Source organism: Trifolium pratense, linkage group LG7 (genome assembly GCF_020283565.1).
Source record: "Trifolium pratense cultivar HEN17-A07 linkage group LG7, ARS_RC_1.1, whole genome shotgun sequence".
In the NCBI taxonomy this organism is placed as follows: domain Eukaryota; kingdom Viridiplantae; phylum Streptophyta; class Magnoliopsida; order Fabales; family Fabaceae; genus Trifolium; species Trifolium pratense.
The window spans coordinates 42,002,433-42,018,703 of NC_060065.1; the positions used below are offsets into that span (position 1 = coordinate 42,002,433).

Below are 16,271 nucleotides of genomic sequence, written 5' to 3' on the forward strand. Positions count from 1 at the left end.
GCTGAAGGCTTAGCAGGGTTGATGAGGAAAGTGGTTGAAATTGGTAAATTTAAGGGATACCGAGTCAATGATGATATTCAGTTCCAGATTCTACAATTTGCGGATGATACTATTTTTATGGGAAAAGGGATTTGGGACAATATTTGGACAATTAAAATTGTTCTCAGAAGCTTTGAACTAGTGTCTCGTCTTAAAATTAACTTTGTAAAGAGTAAGCTATATGGTATAAACGTTGATTCAAGATTGTTGGAAACAGGGTCCTCTTTTTTATCATGTCAATCAGAAGTTATTCCTTTTAAATTCCTTGGAATACCGGTTGGGGCCAATCCTAGAAGGAGGGAGACTTGGAAATCTGTTGTGGATGCTATGTCGAAAAGGTTAAACGCATGGAGCAGCCACCTTTTATCTTACGGTGGTCGTATTACTCTCATTAATTCGGTATTGTCTAGTCTTCCCCTCTATTTCTTTTCTTTTTATAAAGCTCTTGGCACTTCTAAGCAAATGGAAGTGGAGGATGTTATCTGAAGGTGATGCGATTTGGGCTGATTTGTTACATTTCAGGTATGACCATTTACCCTTTCAATTGTTGGACAGCAACACTGTAACGACTAGAGCAAATTTGTTGATTTGGTGGAAGAACGTTACAGGTTTAAGTAGAGGAATGGAGGTTGATTGTTTTAAGTTAAATGTCAGAAACTATGTTGGTAGTGGTAATAACATTGGATTTTGGAAGTTTATTTGGTACGGGACTCAATTTTTTAAAGACTTATTTCCTAATCTTTATGCTAAAGAGTCTTTTAAAGATGTTATGATAGCAGAGAGGTTTCATGGGAATGGCGTGATCCCCTTGTGGTCTTGGCAGTGGAATGATCGCTTAACAGCAACTGCAGAACAACAGTTGGATGATCTTAAGGAGTTGTTGGTAGGTATACATTTACATACGAATACCAATGATAGTTGGCGATGAGGTTCTTGGACAAACGGGTGTTTTTTTCCGTAAAGTCTTGTTATACTTGGTTATTAGATCATCGTAAGGTTGAGAACTTGAATCTTAATGTGTTGACAGCTATTAAAAAGTTGTGGAAGAATGATGTGTCGTCAAAAGTAAATGTTTTTGGTTGGCGGTTATTATTAGATAGATTTGATAGAATAGAATATTGCAGTCATTAAGAATAATTATATGTGTAATTATTTGTATTTATTCTCATTTATATTTGTCATTATTCATAGGCTTGACTAGACTATGATCATTGTATATATATACACTCTTGGAAAAGCGGAACGCAAAATAAGAACCATTAATAATATGATACGCACTATGTTGGTGTTTTGATTGGCTACATTTTGCAAAAGCCAACCAGCCAGATGCTGGACTGAGATGCTGTAGCATTATAGTACAGCATACTGATACTCTGTTTTCGTGCAGAATTTTTATTTCAAATCTGAGTTAAGATTTGCTCCAATTATATATTCAAGCACGTGCGCCTGGGCAAAACGAGCCTTGCCCAGCAAGTTTTATTGAAGTCGGCTGAAGGAACAGTATTTAAAACAAAAATATAATTATATTATATTTTTGCGTGTTTTTTTTGTTTGGTACAACATGAATTGTATTTCTGGAAATAATTTAGGGTTGGGCCGCAATTTCTACAGCTGTATTTGTCTGAAGACCTAACTTGGACATCAAGACAATTGAAGACTATAAATATGTGAAGCCTCAAGCTATTCAACTCATGCATTCTAAACCGTGTTTTTTACAAAGTGTGAGTTTTTAAGGTTTAGAGTTTGTGTCTTTTGTCAGCCTTTCTTGTGTCAATTTGATGCAAGTTTAGGACTGTGTTTTGGTTGTTAATTGTAAGCTACTCCTAAGCTTTGAAGCACGGAGTTAGTGTGTGTGATTCACTCATAAGCTTTTAAGCAAGAGTATGGTCTAGTTTCTAGGAGAGTGTCTCCATCCTGATTATTATTATTGACAGCAACATGGTATGTGTTGTTAGAGGGAATTTGGGACGGGGTCTCATTATCTAAGAGGTTCTTAGGTAGGATTGCACGGGTAGTGTCTAGGTGATAAGTCAAGTACCGGGTGTTGGTCGAGGGCTTTGAACTAGAGCTATTATAGTGGATTCATTCCTGGATTGGTATCCCCCAGAGTAGGTGACGTTGCACTGAACTGGGTTAACAACTATCTGTGTTATTTATTATTCTGCTATTTATTTATTTATTTACTGTGTTCTGCGACTGTCTTGCTGCAACATATGCTATAGCATCTTGTGCAGCATTGTGTTCACTGCGTGCCAGATTTCAATTGGCATCAGAGCAGGCACCCTTTCTGGTTATAGGGTGAGCTCCAGGGAGAATGTCTGGCAACATGGACAAAGAAGGAGGGCTTGTAAGCAGACCACCGCTTCTCGTTTGTGTCTCCAACTATGATTATTGGAAATCACGCATGATTGCTTTCCTAAAATCTATGGATAGCAAAACTTGGAAAGCTGTTCTGAAAGGATGGGACCCCCCTGTGGTCATGGACAAAGATGGAAAGCCAACACTTGAACTAAAAGCTGAGGAGGACTGGTCTAAAGAAGAAGATGAGCTTGCTTTGGGAAACTCAAAAGCATTATATGCATTATACAATGGGGTAGACAAACACATCTTCAAGCTGATCAAAAAATGTGTCTCAGCAAAGGAAGCTTGGAAGATTCTTGAAACTGTTCATGAAGGTACTCCTCAGGTAAAGATGTCTAAATTACAGATCCTTACTACTCAGTTTGAAAATTTACGTATGAAGGATGAGGAAACAATCCAAGATTTTCATATGACTATTCTAGATTATGATAATCAATTTGATTCTTTGGGGGAGAAAATTCCCGAAGAAAAGTTAGTAAGAAAAATGCTCAGATCTCTTCCAAAGAAATTTGATATGAAAGTCACAACTATGGAAGAAGCCAAAAACATATCTCAGATGAAGCTGGATGAACTTGTTGGATCACTCCAAACTTATGAAAGTGCTGCAAATGGAAGAAGTGAAAAGAAAAATAAGAGCATTGCCTTCTCATCTAAAAATAATGAAGAAGATCTGGAGGAGGATGAAGAATCTAATGAAAGTATCTTTGAAGCTATGGAGTTGCTGGGAAAACAGTTCAACAAAGTTCTAAAACAAATGGACAAAAGACCCAGACCAAATTCTAAGAATGATGCTCCAGGCACTATGCGCAGTATTGTGAATCAAGGAAAACCTAAGAGTGATGAAAAGTCAAGCTTAAACAAGAATATTCAATGTCATGAATGCGAGGGATATGGTCACATCAGACCTGAATGTCCAACATATCAGAAAAGAACGAAGAAAGGACTAACTGTCAGTTGGTCTGATGATGATGACTCAGAAGATGATACAGCATCTGTGACTGCCAAACATATCTCAGTCTTAACAGGTACTATTACATCTGATACAGAATCTTGTGATGGAGAGGTAACCTACGAAGAACTTGCTGATTCTTACAGAGAACTCTGCCTCAAGAGTGGAGAAATATGCAGAGTCATTGAGAAACAAAAGGTAACCATCAATCAATTGAAGGCAGAAAAATTTGAAAATATATCAAAGATGGATGAGCTCCAGAAGAAGGTAAATTATCTATCCTCTGATCTTGATGAAGCTAAGGAAGTCATTGAAAAATTAAATGCTGACATTTGGCGTTTGAGAAAATTCTCTGACATGCTGTATAAAGATGATGATCATCTTGATAAACTTCATAAAGCTGATGGTCAACTAGAAGAAATCATAGAGAAAAATGTTCTAAAGCCTAAACATATTGGGCTTAGTTATGAGAATGTCAACAAACACAAAGGTTACAGCTCAGATCTCACGTACATGCATCCAAAAGAAACTCATAAGCGAAAGATGCCTCAACAGATGCTACAGCATCATAAGCAGCATCCCTTGTCAAAGAACAAAAGAAAACATCACTCTTGGATATGTCACTACTGTGGTAGAAAAGGGCATATAAGACCTTTTTGTTACAAATTGTTTGGATACCCTAACAGGCATCATCAGCCTAAACCAGTTTCCACAACTGCCTCCACTCAACAAGAATGGAAACCTAAAGGTAAGAATGTGAAGACCAGTGATGGTACTCAACTTGAGAAGAAGATTACTGCTCTGGTTGCTCACACATCACTTAGAGCTTCATCAAGGGAAGACTGGTATTTCGATAGTGGTTGTTCAAGACACATGACCGGAATTGGAAAATTTCTTGTTGATTTAAAGTCTTACTCAACTAGTTTTGTAACTTGTGGTAATGGTACTAAAGGAGAAATTGTTGGTATAGGGGAGCTCAACAGTAATAGCTTGCCTAAACTAAGCAATGTGTTGTTAGTAAAAAGATTGACTGCAAATTTAATAAGCATCAGTCAATTATGCGACCAAGGGATGAAGGTAAACTTCACCAAGTCTGAATGTTTGGTTACAAATTATGAGGGTGAAATTTTGATGAGGGGCGTCAGATCAAAAGACAACTGCTACTTATGGGTTCCCCAAGAAGAGGCAAATGTGTCGACATGCTTAATCACGAAAGAAGATGAAATAAAATTGTGGCACCAAAAACTTGGTCATCTCAACCTAAGAAGCATGAAGAAAGCTATACCTGAAGAAGCCATCAAGGGCTTGCCAAATCTCAAGATCGAAGAAGGAAGCATTTGTGGTGAATGTCAAATTGGAAAACAAACCAAGAAGCCACATCCAAAGCTGCAGCATCTTACCACTACCAGAGTTCTTGAGCTTCTACACATGGATTTGATGGAACCTATGCAAACTGAAAGCTTAGGAGGAAAAAGGTATGCCTATGTTGTTGTAAATGATTTCTCTAGATATACCTGGATAAATTTTATTGGAAAGAAATCAGAGACCTTTGACGTATTCAAAGATCTATGTATTCTACTTCAAAGAGAGAAAAATAATGTTGTGTTAAGGATCAGAAGTGATCATGGAAAGGAGTTTGAAAACTCTAGATTCTCTGACTTTTATGCCTCTGAAGGCATCATCCATGAATTTTCATCTCTCATTACACCACAACAAAATGGTGTAGTAGAAAGAAAGAATAGAATTATACAAGAGTCTGCAAGAGTAATGTTACATGCAAAGAAACTCCCTCATGGTTTTTGGGCAGAAGCTATGAACACTGCTTGTCATATTCATAATCGTGTCACCTTGAGATCTGGAACTACATCTACTCTGTATGAATTGTGGAAAGGTAGAAAACCTACTGTTAAGTACTTTCATGTGTTTGGAAGTAAATGTTATATCTTGTCTGATAGAGAACCAAGAACTAAAATGGATCCTAAAAGTGATGAAGGCATATTCTTGGGATACTCAACAAATAGCAGAGCCTACAGAGTATATAACTACAGAACCAAAACCATGATGGAATCTATAAATGTAGTAATAGATGATATTTCAAGTGAAGTTGTGAAAGATGATACAAAAGATGCTACAACATCTATCCCAGGTAGTATAGATTCTGAAACTATTGAGGAATTCAAGAATGATACAGAGATTACTACACCTGAACCAATCTTTGCTACTTCAAAGAAAGGGTCATCCATTCGTACTCAAAAGAATCATCCTACAGATCTGATTATTGGTAATCCTAATCATGGAATTACTACTAGAAGGACACTTGACTTAGTTCCTAATGCTTGTTTTGTTTCTAAGTTTGAACCCAAAAATGTGATGGAAGCCCTCACTGATGAGTTTTGGATAAATGCTATGCAAGAAGAGCTAAATCAGTTCAAGAAGAATGAAGTTTGGGACTTAGTTCCTAGACCGGAAACTACTAATGTGATTGGTACCAAGTGGGTCTACAAGAACAAGTCTATGCTAGAGGGGTATTGTGATGCTGATTGGGCAGGTTGTGCAGATGATAGAAAAGGCACCTCAGGAGCTTGTTTCTTTTTAGGCAACAATCTAATATCTTGGTTCAGCAAGAAACAGAACTGTGTGTCTTTATCTACAGCTGAAGCAGAGTACATAGCTGCTGGTAGTAGCTGCTCCCAGCTATTATGGATGAAACAAATGTTGCTGGAGTACAATGTGGTACAAGATGCTATGGCATTGTACTGTGATAACCTTAGTGCAATCAATATTTCAAAGAATCCTATCCAACATAGTAGGACGAAGCATATTGATATTAGGCACCATTTTATCAGAGATCTAGTTGAAGAAGGTATTGTGACTCTTGGGCATATTGCCACTGAAGAACAGTTGGCTGACATTTTTACTAAGGCTCTAGATGCGGTTCAATTTGAAAAATTGCGAGGCAAACTTGGTATTTGCCTATCTGAAGAGTTATAGCAATTATTGCTAGTGTGGCGTGCAGTTCTCTTTTCAATTTATTTAGTAATGCACGCTGTTATGGGTAATGTTGAAACATCTGAAGATTTGGTAAGAATTTTGTGTTTGTTGATGATAAGGATGTTTCTTGTGGTGAGAAAGTATTTGTCAGAGAAAGTTATGTGGTGTTCTCCCCTGCTGTGTTTAACATTTGTTGGTAATGATATTAGCACTCCAACTGAGGTCAAAGATGACTCTGTGTTGGAACATGTCAAGAAGAGTGTTCCTGAGAAGGATGCTGCACATGATGCTACAACATCTGCAGCACGGGAAAATTTGGATAACATCGTGATACCCGAGTCTCCAGATGATGTTATTGTTCCTGACAAAGAAAAGGGTTCTGAAGCAACTACTACTGATAATGTTTTTGTTCATGATATCTATGTGATCCCTTATGTTGATGATAGTGGTAAAACTATGTCTGTTCCTTTGAATGTTGATGAATCTGCTGAGAAAGATTCAAATGTTATTTATGTGGACAATCTCAACCTTACTGAGAGAACTCCTGTTTCTAGTACTAGGAGGTTAAGGAGCAATGCTGTTAAAGGTGTAGCTGTTTCTAATGTTCCTGTCAAGACTGCCAAGGAAAAGAAAATCTATGGTCTTAAAAGACAGTGGAGTAAGATTACTAGGCCCTCTGAGCCAAAGAAGAAGCTTTTGAGGAGGAAGACTATTTCCTCTAGTGATTCAGAGTTTGAGGAAGACCAACATGCTACTGCATCGCCTGCAGCATCCTCAAAGAAGTCTGTGAAGAAAAAGAGGATCCCTCAAGATGTATCCCCTGTACCCATTGACAACATTTCCTTTCATCGTTTTGAAAATGTTGACAGGTGGAAATTTGTGATAAAAAGAAGGCTTGCTGTGGAAAGGAATTTAAGTGAAGTCTTTTTACAATGCCAAAAGCTTGTTGATTTGATTAATGCAGCTGGATTGATGAAAACTGCAACTGGGCTCCAACTACTCATTCCAATACTGTGGCTACAGGTTTGGCTAGGTTTATATATGTTGTAGGGACCAGATCACCTTTTGCCTTTAGTTCTTATATTCTTGATGAAACTGTTCTGCATGGTAAGTCATGTACTGTGAAGATGTCTATAGTCTTTCCTACACTAATGTATGACATTATTCTAGCTCAACATCCTGACATTTGTACTAAGGCTGGTGTTCCTAGTAAGAGAGGTTGTGATTTGTCTTTTGATTTTAGACTGTCTGAGGGTACGCATGCTGCAGACTGTGCTGCATCATCTGTCAACCAGTCAAACTGATGTTTTGCCTAGGAAGCAAATGACTGTTGACCTCAAGGTGTTTTCTCCAATGTCAATCCTGGTGTTCTAGATGATAATGCAGGCTGTGATACTGAGGTAGAGGAGGAGGAGGAATCTGATGCAAGTCCTTCTATGTGACCTGCTTATGCTTTATTTGCATGTCCTTTCGGATTTTAATTTTGTGGGCTACGCCCTGATGCTCTCTGGGTTGTAACATGTACAATCCATGTCTTTTGGCTCTGATACTCCAAGTTTTCTATGCCCTGATGGTCTGTCATATGCACTTTATGAGTTCCTATGCTCTTATTCTCTCTGCACTCTATGTTCCCCTATGATCTGACATCCTGTGACTCTATGCTACTTGATACTCTATAGATCTTTGTTTTTGCTCCTATTCTATGGTACTGACTTTATTTGTCAGAATTTATGGCTAAAAAGGGGGAGTAAAATGTGAATGTGCATGATGTGATGAAGAATGCTATAGCATCTAGTATAGCATGTTTTGCTTATATGCATGTTTTGAGGGGGAGTGAAATTTATGCATATGTTGAGGGGGAGTAGGTAGAATTTACTTTTCTACTACTTATGATATGCATGTTTACATAGGAATTTATTTTTCCTATTCTCTGTGGCGTTGCTTAATTATTAAGGAGTTTATTTCTCCGATCTTAAATCCACTATGTGAGAGTTTATTTCTCTCTATCTGTACTTTGAGGCTAGATGTGTTATATTCCGCTGTTGCATGCCTCTGATGCTTACGTGCTAGCTATCTATTCATCTGATGAACTTCTTTACTCTCTTTCCTAGTTGTGTGCGTATGTTGACTCGAAGGAAAGTTTAAATAGCTTAGCATCGTTCTACTTTCTTTCCTAGTTGTGTGCTTATGTTGACTCGAAGGAAAGTCTAGACTGTATTTCTCTATGCACTGGTCCAAGGTTGTTTTAGCCAAAATTTGCCAAAGGGGGAGATTGTTGGTGTTTTGATTGGCTACATTTTGCAAAAGCCAACCAGCCAGATGCTGGACTGAGATGTTGTAGCATTATAGTACAGCATACTGATACTCTGTTTTCGTGCAGAATTTTTATTTCAAATCTGAGTTAAGATTTGCTCCAATTATATATTCAAGCACGTGCGCCTGGGCAAAACGAGCCTTGCCCAGCAAGTTTTATTGAAGTCGGCTGAAGGAACAGTATTTAAAACAAAAATATAATTATATTATATTTTTGCGTGTTTTTTTTGTTTGGTACAACATGAATTGTATTTCTGGAAATAATTTAGGGTTGGACCGCAATTTCTACAGCTGTATTTGTCTGAAGACCTAACTTGGACATCAAGACAATTGAAGACTATAAATATGTGAAGCCTCAAGCTATTCAACTCATGCATTCTAAACCGTGTTTTTTACAAAGTGTGAGTTTTTAAGGTTTAGAGTTTGTGTCTTTTGTCAGCCTTTCTTGTGTCAATTTGATGCAAGTTTAGGACTGTGTTTTGGTTGTTAATTGTAAGCTACTCCTAAGCTTTGAAGCACGGAGTTAGTGTGTGTGATTCACTCATAAGCTTTTAAGCAAGAGTATGGTCTAGTTTCTAGGAGAGTGTCTCCATCCTGATTATTATTATTGACAGCAACATGGTATGTGTTGTTAGAGGGAATTTGGGACGGGGTCTCATTATCTAAGAGGTTCTTAGGTAGGATTGCACGGGTAGTGTCTAGGTGATAAGTCAAGTACCGGGTGTTGGTCGAGGGCTTTGAACTAGAGCTATTATAGTGGATTCATTCCTGGATTGGTATCCCCCAGAGTAGGTGACGTTGCACTGAACTGGGTTAACAACTATCTGTGTTATTTATTATTCTGCTATTTATTTATTTATTTACTGTGTTCTGCGACTGTCTTGCTGCAACATATGCTATAGCATCTTGTGCAGCATTGTGTTCACTGCGTGCCAGATTTCACACTATGTTAGCTCATTCTTCTGTCCCCGCATCGTTCTGGCATCATGCTCTTCACATGGCAACTTATCTTTTAAACATTCTTCCCTGTAAAATACTTCAAAATCAGTCACCAACACAACTCTTATATCACCGGGATCCGACCTACACACATCTACGAGTTTTTGGTTGTCTATGTTACCCGTTATTCCCGTCCTCTAACATTCATAAGTTACAATCTCGTTCTACTCCGTGTGTCTTCTTGGGCTATCCGTCGAATCATAGAGGCTACAAGTGTTTTGATTTGTCAAATAGAAAGTTAATAATTTCGAGGCATGTTATCTTTGATGAAAACCAATTTCCCTTCACCAAGATATACTCCCCTTCCCCTCACTCTTATAACTTCCTAAATGATGACCTACACCCCTACCTTGTACATCAGTGGCAAAAACAAATATTACCACCTGTTGCACACAACCAATCAACTCCAACAAACATAACTAACCAACCACCTTCACCATTAAACCAACATTCACTGTCTCATAACTCCCCGACCAACTCGCCTACTACAACCTCATCTCCCTCACCACCACCAATTCAACCACATCCACCTCCACCTACACGAACCATCACCACCCGTAGCATGAAAGGCATTGTCAAACCCCGCAAAATTTTTTCCTTATCAGTCTCTCAACCTGACCACACCATCTCTCCCATACCTAAAAACCCCAAACTAGCCTTATCCGACCCGAATTGGAAATCTGCAATGCAATCTGAATTTGATGCTCTTATTAGAAATAAGACTTGGGATTTAGTTCCTCATCCGTGTGATGCTAACCTTATTCGATGCATGTGGATTTTTAGGCATAAGAAAAATTCTGATGGCTCATTTGAGCGTTATAAAGCTCGTCTTGTAGGTGATGGCAGGTCACAGGTTGCAGGAGTGGATTGTGATGAAACTTTCAGTCCCGTAGTGAAACCAGCTACCATTCGAATCGTACTCACCATTGCTCTATCAAAGTCTTGGCCCATTCATCAACTGGATGTGCAAAATGCTTTTTTACACGGTGATCTCCATGAGACTGTCTACATGCATCAGCCATTAGGTTTTCGCGACCATCAACATCCAAATTATGTCTGTCGATTGAAGAAGTCACTTTATGGTCTCAAGCAAGCGCCCAGAGCATGGTACCAACGCTTTGCTGATTATGTTGCCACCATTGGGTTCCACCATAGCACATCAGACCATTCCCTCTTCACACTACTAGAAAACTCGGCTTTAGCGACCGATTTAGAGACCGATTTTCATCAAAATCGGTCTCTAAATCTGTTAGCGACCGATTTTGCGACCATAAAAAATCAGTATCAACGACCCTGGTCGCTACTCCGTTGTGACCAACCCAGCGACCGATTTGGTAGCGACCAAAGTAGTGACCGATTTTAGTGACTGAAATAGAGACTGAATTTGTGTCGCTGGTTGCGACGCGTTTTGCGACGCTATAGCGACTAATTTAGTGACTGATTTTAGCGACTAATTTAGTGACTGATTTTAGCGACTAATTTAGTGACCGATTTTAGCGACTAATTTCTCAATTCGTTGCGACCAAATTAGCGACGCTATGTGAAAAATTCAGTCTCTATTTCAGTCACTAATGATATATATTTTTTTTTTAAATTATTAGAAAAGCAATTTTTGAATCTAATTTAATATCTCAAACTATTTCATACACACCAAGCAATTAAACTATGCACACAACAATATGAACATAATATATTTATATTTAAGTAATAAGTATTACAAATCAACCAAAACATAACCAAGACTAAAGTAAGCCACACTACTACACCATCATCAGACATCATCATCATCATCATCATCAATTTATCATCTGCCACATCATCTTCATGAACTTGATCATCATCATCAGACATACATCATTATCATCTGCCACACTCAAGTTTATTCTTGCGATGTTGGTGTGTGTGAACAAACAAATCTGAAGGAGCGGGGGGAGTGCCATTCAGTTCCGTCTATAACAAAACAAAGAATATGAATTATAACTAGAAGTCAAAAATTGTGGAGTATGGATGCTACTACAGTTAGTGTAGATGGCTTACAAATATTTTATATCAGTATTTGTGCTCCATAATCCGAGCTATGTTATGCAGGAAACCATAACTAATCCATCACATGCTACTGAATAAAAGAGATAAAAAAAATGCACTGCACCTGCAGTGCCTATGCGTTGATATATTAAACTAAGCTAGTTAGCACTAAAAAATGAATTGACTTCCATTTTCCTTCATCATTAATTTCCCTGATATATTAAACTAGTTATCTCTAAAAAAACTGATTTCCAAGTTACTTGTGACAAATCTATTTCTGCATTGATCTAAACATCTAACAGATCTGCTATAAGGTGAGGGCTCAACTTCAGTATTTCAGAATCCAAAACTTCGAGGTACATACAAACATAAAGCAATTGAACATCTAGAATTCAGAGGTGAAAATTAAAATCTCTTACTCTACAAGGGTGCATATGAAAATATAGAATTCAGTTTAAAAGACAGATATTTGAAAGATAACATACCCACTTCCTCCTTGCTGCAATGTCCACATCATAATGTTAACTCGAGCCCTTCATCCTATATACACTATGATGTATTGATCATGAGAAATCACAAATAATTATAAATTCATCCAAAATATGGAAACAAGGAATATATACCTGCTTAAAAGTGCTTACAACAATGCTTGATTCCGAAGACTTTTACAAAACTTCTGGAAGTTTATATGAAGATAAACACAATAGGAAATCTGTAAAAAGTAAGATATGATATAGAACTTAGAAAGCTCTCAACAAACTAGCTCCCCTAAATTATTCAAATTCATTCATGGCTTCAAAATCTGCAAGTCAAAGAATAAAATGAAGGCTTATAGTCCTATTAAGCCTATTCCTCAAAGGACTGCAAAATACATAACCTGTAATTTGATATTAATGGGTGCAACTAATACTAATATATATGACATATTAATCTATATTTTTGGGTTAAAAAACAAGAATAGACTAAGATAAAATAAAGATACTGTTGGTCAAGACACTACAATGATTTCATGAAAGAAGAATTTTTTAAATATGTGCTTCAAAGTGAGCCTACCATCATGACTAATATGGCACGATGTATGATTTGAGGTTCCAGCCGAACTTCCCTTTCTTCAAGTACACCAAATATCGTAAAAACCATGAAGAATCAATCAAATCATGAAGAAGATAAAACTGAAATGGATAAACACAATACACACAAAAATAATCATTCAAATAAAAAACTAGAAACTTAATAAACATAAAATAAGCTAATTGATACACCTATAGTCTATAGACCTACTCGATACATGAGTGATGCTATCTCCATTAGTCAATTGATATTTCAAACATACAATCTACCTGCAAAAATCTATGCAAAGAGCAAAGCAATTGAGTACCTAGATTGATTATATTAAATTCAAGAGCATGAAATGCGTGAAATTTGAGCAAAAAAATATGAACATTTGGTACTCTATCTACGAAATTCTAATTGATCGAGACAAATATTAGACAAACCTTTGTAAGAGAACTTCTTATTGTATATATTTGTACAATAATTCCCTCTTGTGTATAAATTACTTGTTCAATGAACTTCAATGTGTGTCTGGGACTCAAATTACTTGTTCAATAATTCCCTCTATCTTTACATACTTTGTTACCTGGTAGGTCAGTACTGTTATAAAAACATATAAACTGAATTGTGACTGACAGTTCACAAATTGGAGCGAACTGAAACGATTCGGTTTGGTTAAGTTCGTGAACAATTCAATTCAGTTCACAAAGAAGCAGTTCAATTTGAAAAAAATACGATTCGATTTTCTAAAAAGGGAGTTTGGTTTGGAACCACAAAATCGATGCACCGAACCTTTATACCAGTTCAGTTTGGGATAACCGTTAACAAATTGATTCAGTTTTACCGAACTATTATAATGGTTCAGTTTGGTTTTTCTTCTTGAACCGAAAGATCTAATCTGACTATAGTATATACATACTTGTGTCCCAAATTGTAAGTTTTAATCTTTTTCCACCTACGGTGAGTCTTTTGATCTTGAAATCAACACCTACAAATCATAACAACAATATTATAATTTTCTTTAATTCTCTGCTCATTGCTATAAACAACAGAAAAACTCTCTGCTTCCTCAGCTTGGCAACCTCTACTTATTCATACTCTTTTGTCCCCCAGTTGTTGACACTACAAACATGCATTACTTTATAACATTTCCTTCTTAAAGGCATTGAGATATGAGTCGACATTTGAAAACTTATACATTCCCCCTAAACATGTCAACAACTCACACCAAAAACCCTGATTCTTTCATTTCAAGTTCCAATTTTTCGACTACATTCTATTTTGAGCCAAGTAAATTCTACCAAGCACTTACAGACTTACACTGTGTTTATCATAATTATAATTTACAAAAAAAAAACAATGAGGGTATTTTCAAATACTGCTATTATTATTACACAAATTCACCTCTAAAGGCCATTTTAGATACTAAAATAAATAAATAAAAAATCAATTTCGGTGGGAGTTCAATTCAATTATTCGAAATCTCAATTCAACCAATTAAGAAAACTCGATTACCTATGAAGTTATAGGTATGAATTTGTGAATGAAATAGTGATGTTGAGATGATAAAAGAAGTTATAGGTATGAATTCGGAAATAATACCTTTGAAGAAAAGGAGCTTTGTTGGAACTGATTTGAATCGAGGAGCCGTGGGTTTGGACGATTTGATGATGAAAAACCTCAGCAACACAGTATTATTGGACGATTTGGAACTCATAGAGAGAGGGAGAGAAGAGATGTTCGGTGTCCCGTGGAGAAGAAGAGAAGAGTTGTACGAGAGAGAGGTGAAGCGGTGGTGTGGAAAATTTGATTTAGGGTTCAATGAGTGAGGTATATTTGCAAAGTTGATTTAGGGTTCAGTGAAGCAGTGACAATTTATCTGAGAAAAAGTTTGAAGAGAAATTGATTTGAAAAGAAAACAATGAGGAAACGTGTTGACTAATAATAATAATAATATTGGAATAATTTGTTGTTTTTTTTTTTCTATTTTTTAAAAGATAATAATTTGATTAATTTTTTTAGTGATTTCTAATATATATATATATGCGACGGATATAGCGACCGAACTTCTGGTCGCTAAAGATCAGTCTCCAATTCGGTCTCTATAATTATATAGCGACCGATTTAGCGACCGATTTTTTTTTTTAATTTGACGCTCAAAATATTGGTCTCTAATTCGGTCTCTATAGCGACCGAATTAATTCGGTCGCTAAATCGGTCTCTAAAAGCGAATTTTCTAGTAGTGTCATATATCGACGGAGTTCCGACATGGCCTACATTCTTTTATATGTCGATGACATAATCCTTATTACCTCCACTCAGACCCTTCGCAAATCTATTATGTCACTTTTAGCATCCGAGTTTGCGATGAAGGATTTGGGTCCACTGAGTTATTTTTTGGGTATTGCTGTCTCTCGTCATCCTAGTGGCATCTTTCTCAGTCAAAGTAATTATGCCTCAGAGATCATCGAACGTGTTGGCATGGCGTCTTGCAAACCGTCAGCCACTCCTGTTGACACCAAACAGAAACTTAGCACCTCCTCTGGCACACCTTATGAGGATCCCTCTTTATATCGGAGTCTTGCAGGGGCTTTACAATATCTCACCTTCACTCGACCTGACATATCATATGCAGTTCAACAAGTTTGTCTTCACATGCATGCACCTCGCACCGAACACATGCTGGCTCTCAAGCGCATTCTGCGCTATGTTCAGGGTACACTACATTTTGGATTACATTTATCACCATCCCCTATTACACAGCTCATCTCCTACACTGACGCTGATTGGGGCGGGTGTCCCGACACTAGACGCTCCACATCTGGTTATTGTGTGTTTCTCGGCGACAATCTTATCTCTTGGTCTTCCAAAAGGCAACCGACTCTCTCGCGTTCTAGTGCTGAAGCAAAATATAGAGGTGTTGCTAATGTTGTCTCTGAGTCGTGTTGGATACGTAATCTTCTTCTGGAGCTCCATTTTCCTATTCCTCAGGCCACTTTGGTGTATTGTGACAATGTTAGTGCCATTTATCTCTCTGGTAATCCTGTGCAACATCAGCGCACAAAACATATTGAGATGGACATTCATTTTGTTCGGGAAAAAGTAGCTCGTGGTCAGGCACGCGTTCTTCATGTTCCTTCCCGACATCAGATTGCAGACATCTTCACCAAAGGGCTTCCCCGCATTCTCTTTGATGACTTTCGGACCAGTCTAAGCGTCCATGAACCTCCCGCTTCGACTGCGGGGGTGTGATAGAATAGAATATTGCAGTCATTAAGAATAATTATATGTCTAATTATTTGTATTTATTCTCATTTATATTTGTCATTATTCATAGGCTTGACTAGACTATGATCATTGTATATATATACACTCTTGAGAATATCAATCAGATAAGCATTCCATTATCTTACAAGATTACCAACGAGGATTGCTCTTAGTCATAGAGGAATATTACTTTCTCCGCATGATCTGCCTTGTGTTTTCTGCTTCTTTTTTAATGAGGATTGTGACCATATATTTTTTCGCTGCCCTTTTAGTA

At 37.3% G+C, this 16,271-nt stretch overlaps 1 protein-coding gene and 1 long non-coding RNA gene across 6 annotated transcripts in view; both read right to left on the reverse strand.

Moving 5' to 3' along the window:
* Window positions 1-16,271, reverse strand: part of LOC123894994 (cytochrome P450 72A68-like) — an 81,181-nt gene that overhangs the window by 52,448 nt on the left and 12,462 nt on the right. The gene's annotated exons all lie outside the window — the stretch shown is intronic.
* LOC123894999 lies at window positions 11,333-14,665 on the reverse strand. Of its 5 annotated transcripts, none has more exons than XR_006804046.1 (6): window positions 14,333-14,663; window positions 13,174-13,718; window positions 12,731-13,027; window positions 12,301-12,389; window positions 12,163-12,217; window positions 11,333-11,602 (listed from the first exon to the last, which is right to left on the reverse strand). It is a non-coding gene; the product is annotated as an uncharacterized LOC123894999 (long non-coding RNA). The 5 variants fall into 5 exon arrangements; XR_006804045.1 differs by having other exon boundaries at window positions 12,731-12,849; window positions 12,959-13,718; XR_006804043.1 differs by having other exon boundaries at window positions 12,731-13,718; window positions 14,333-14,665.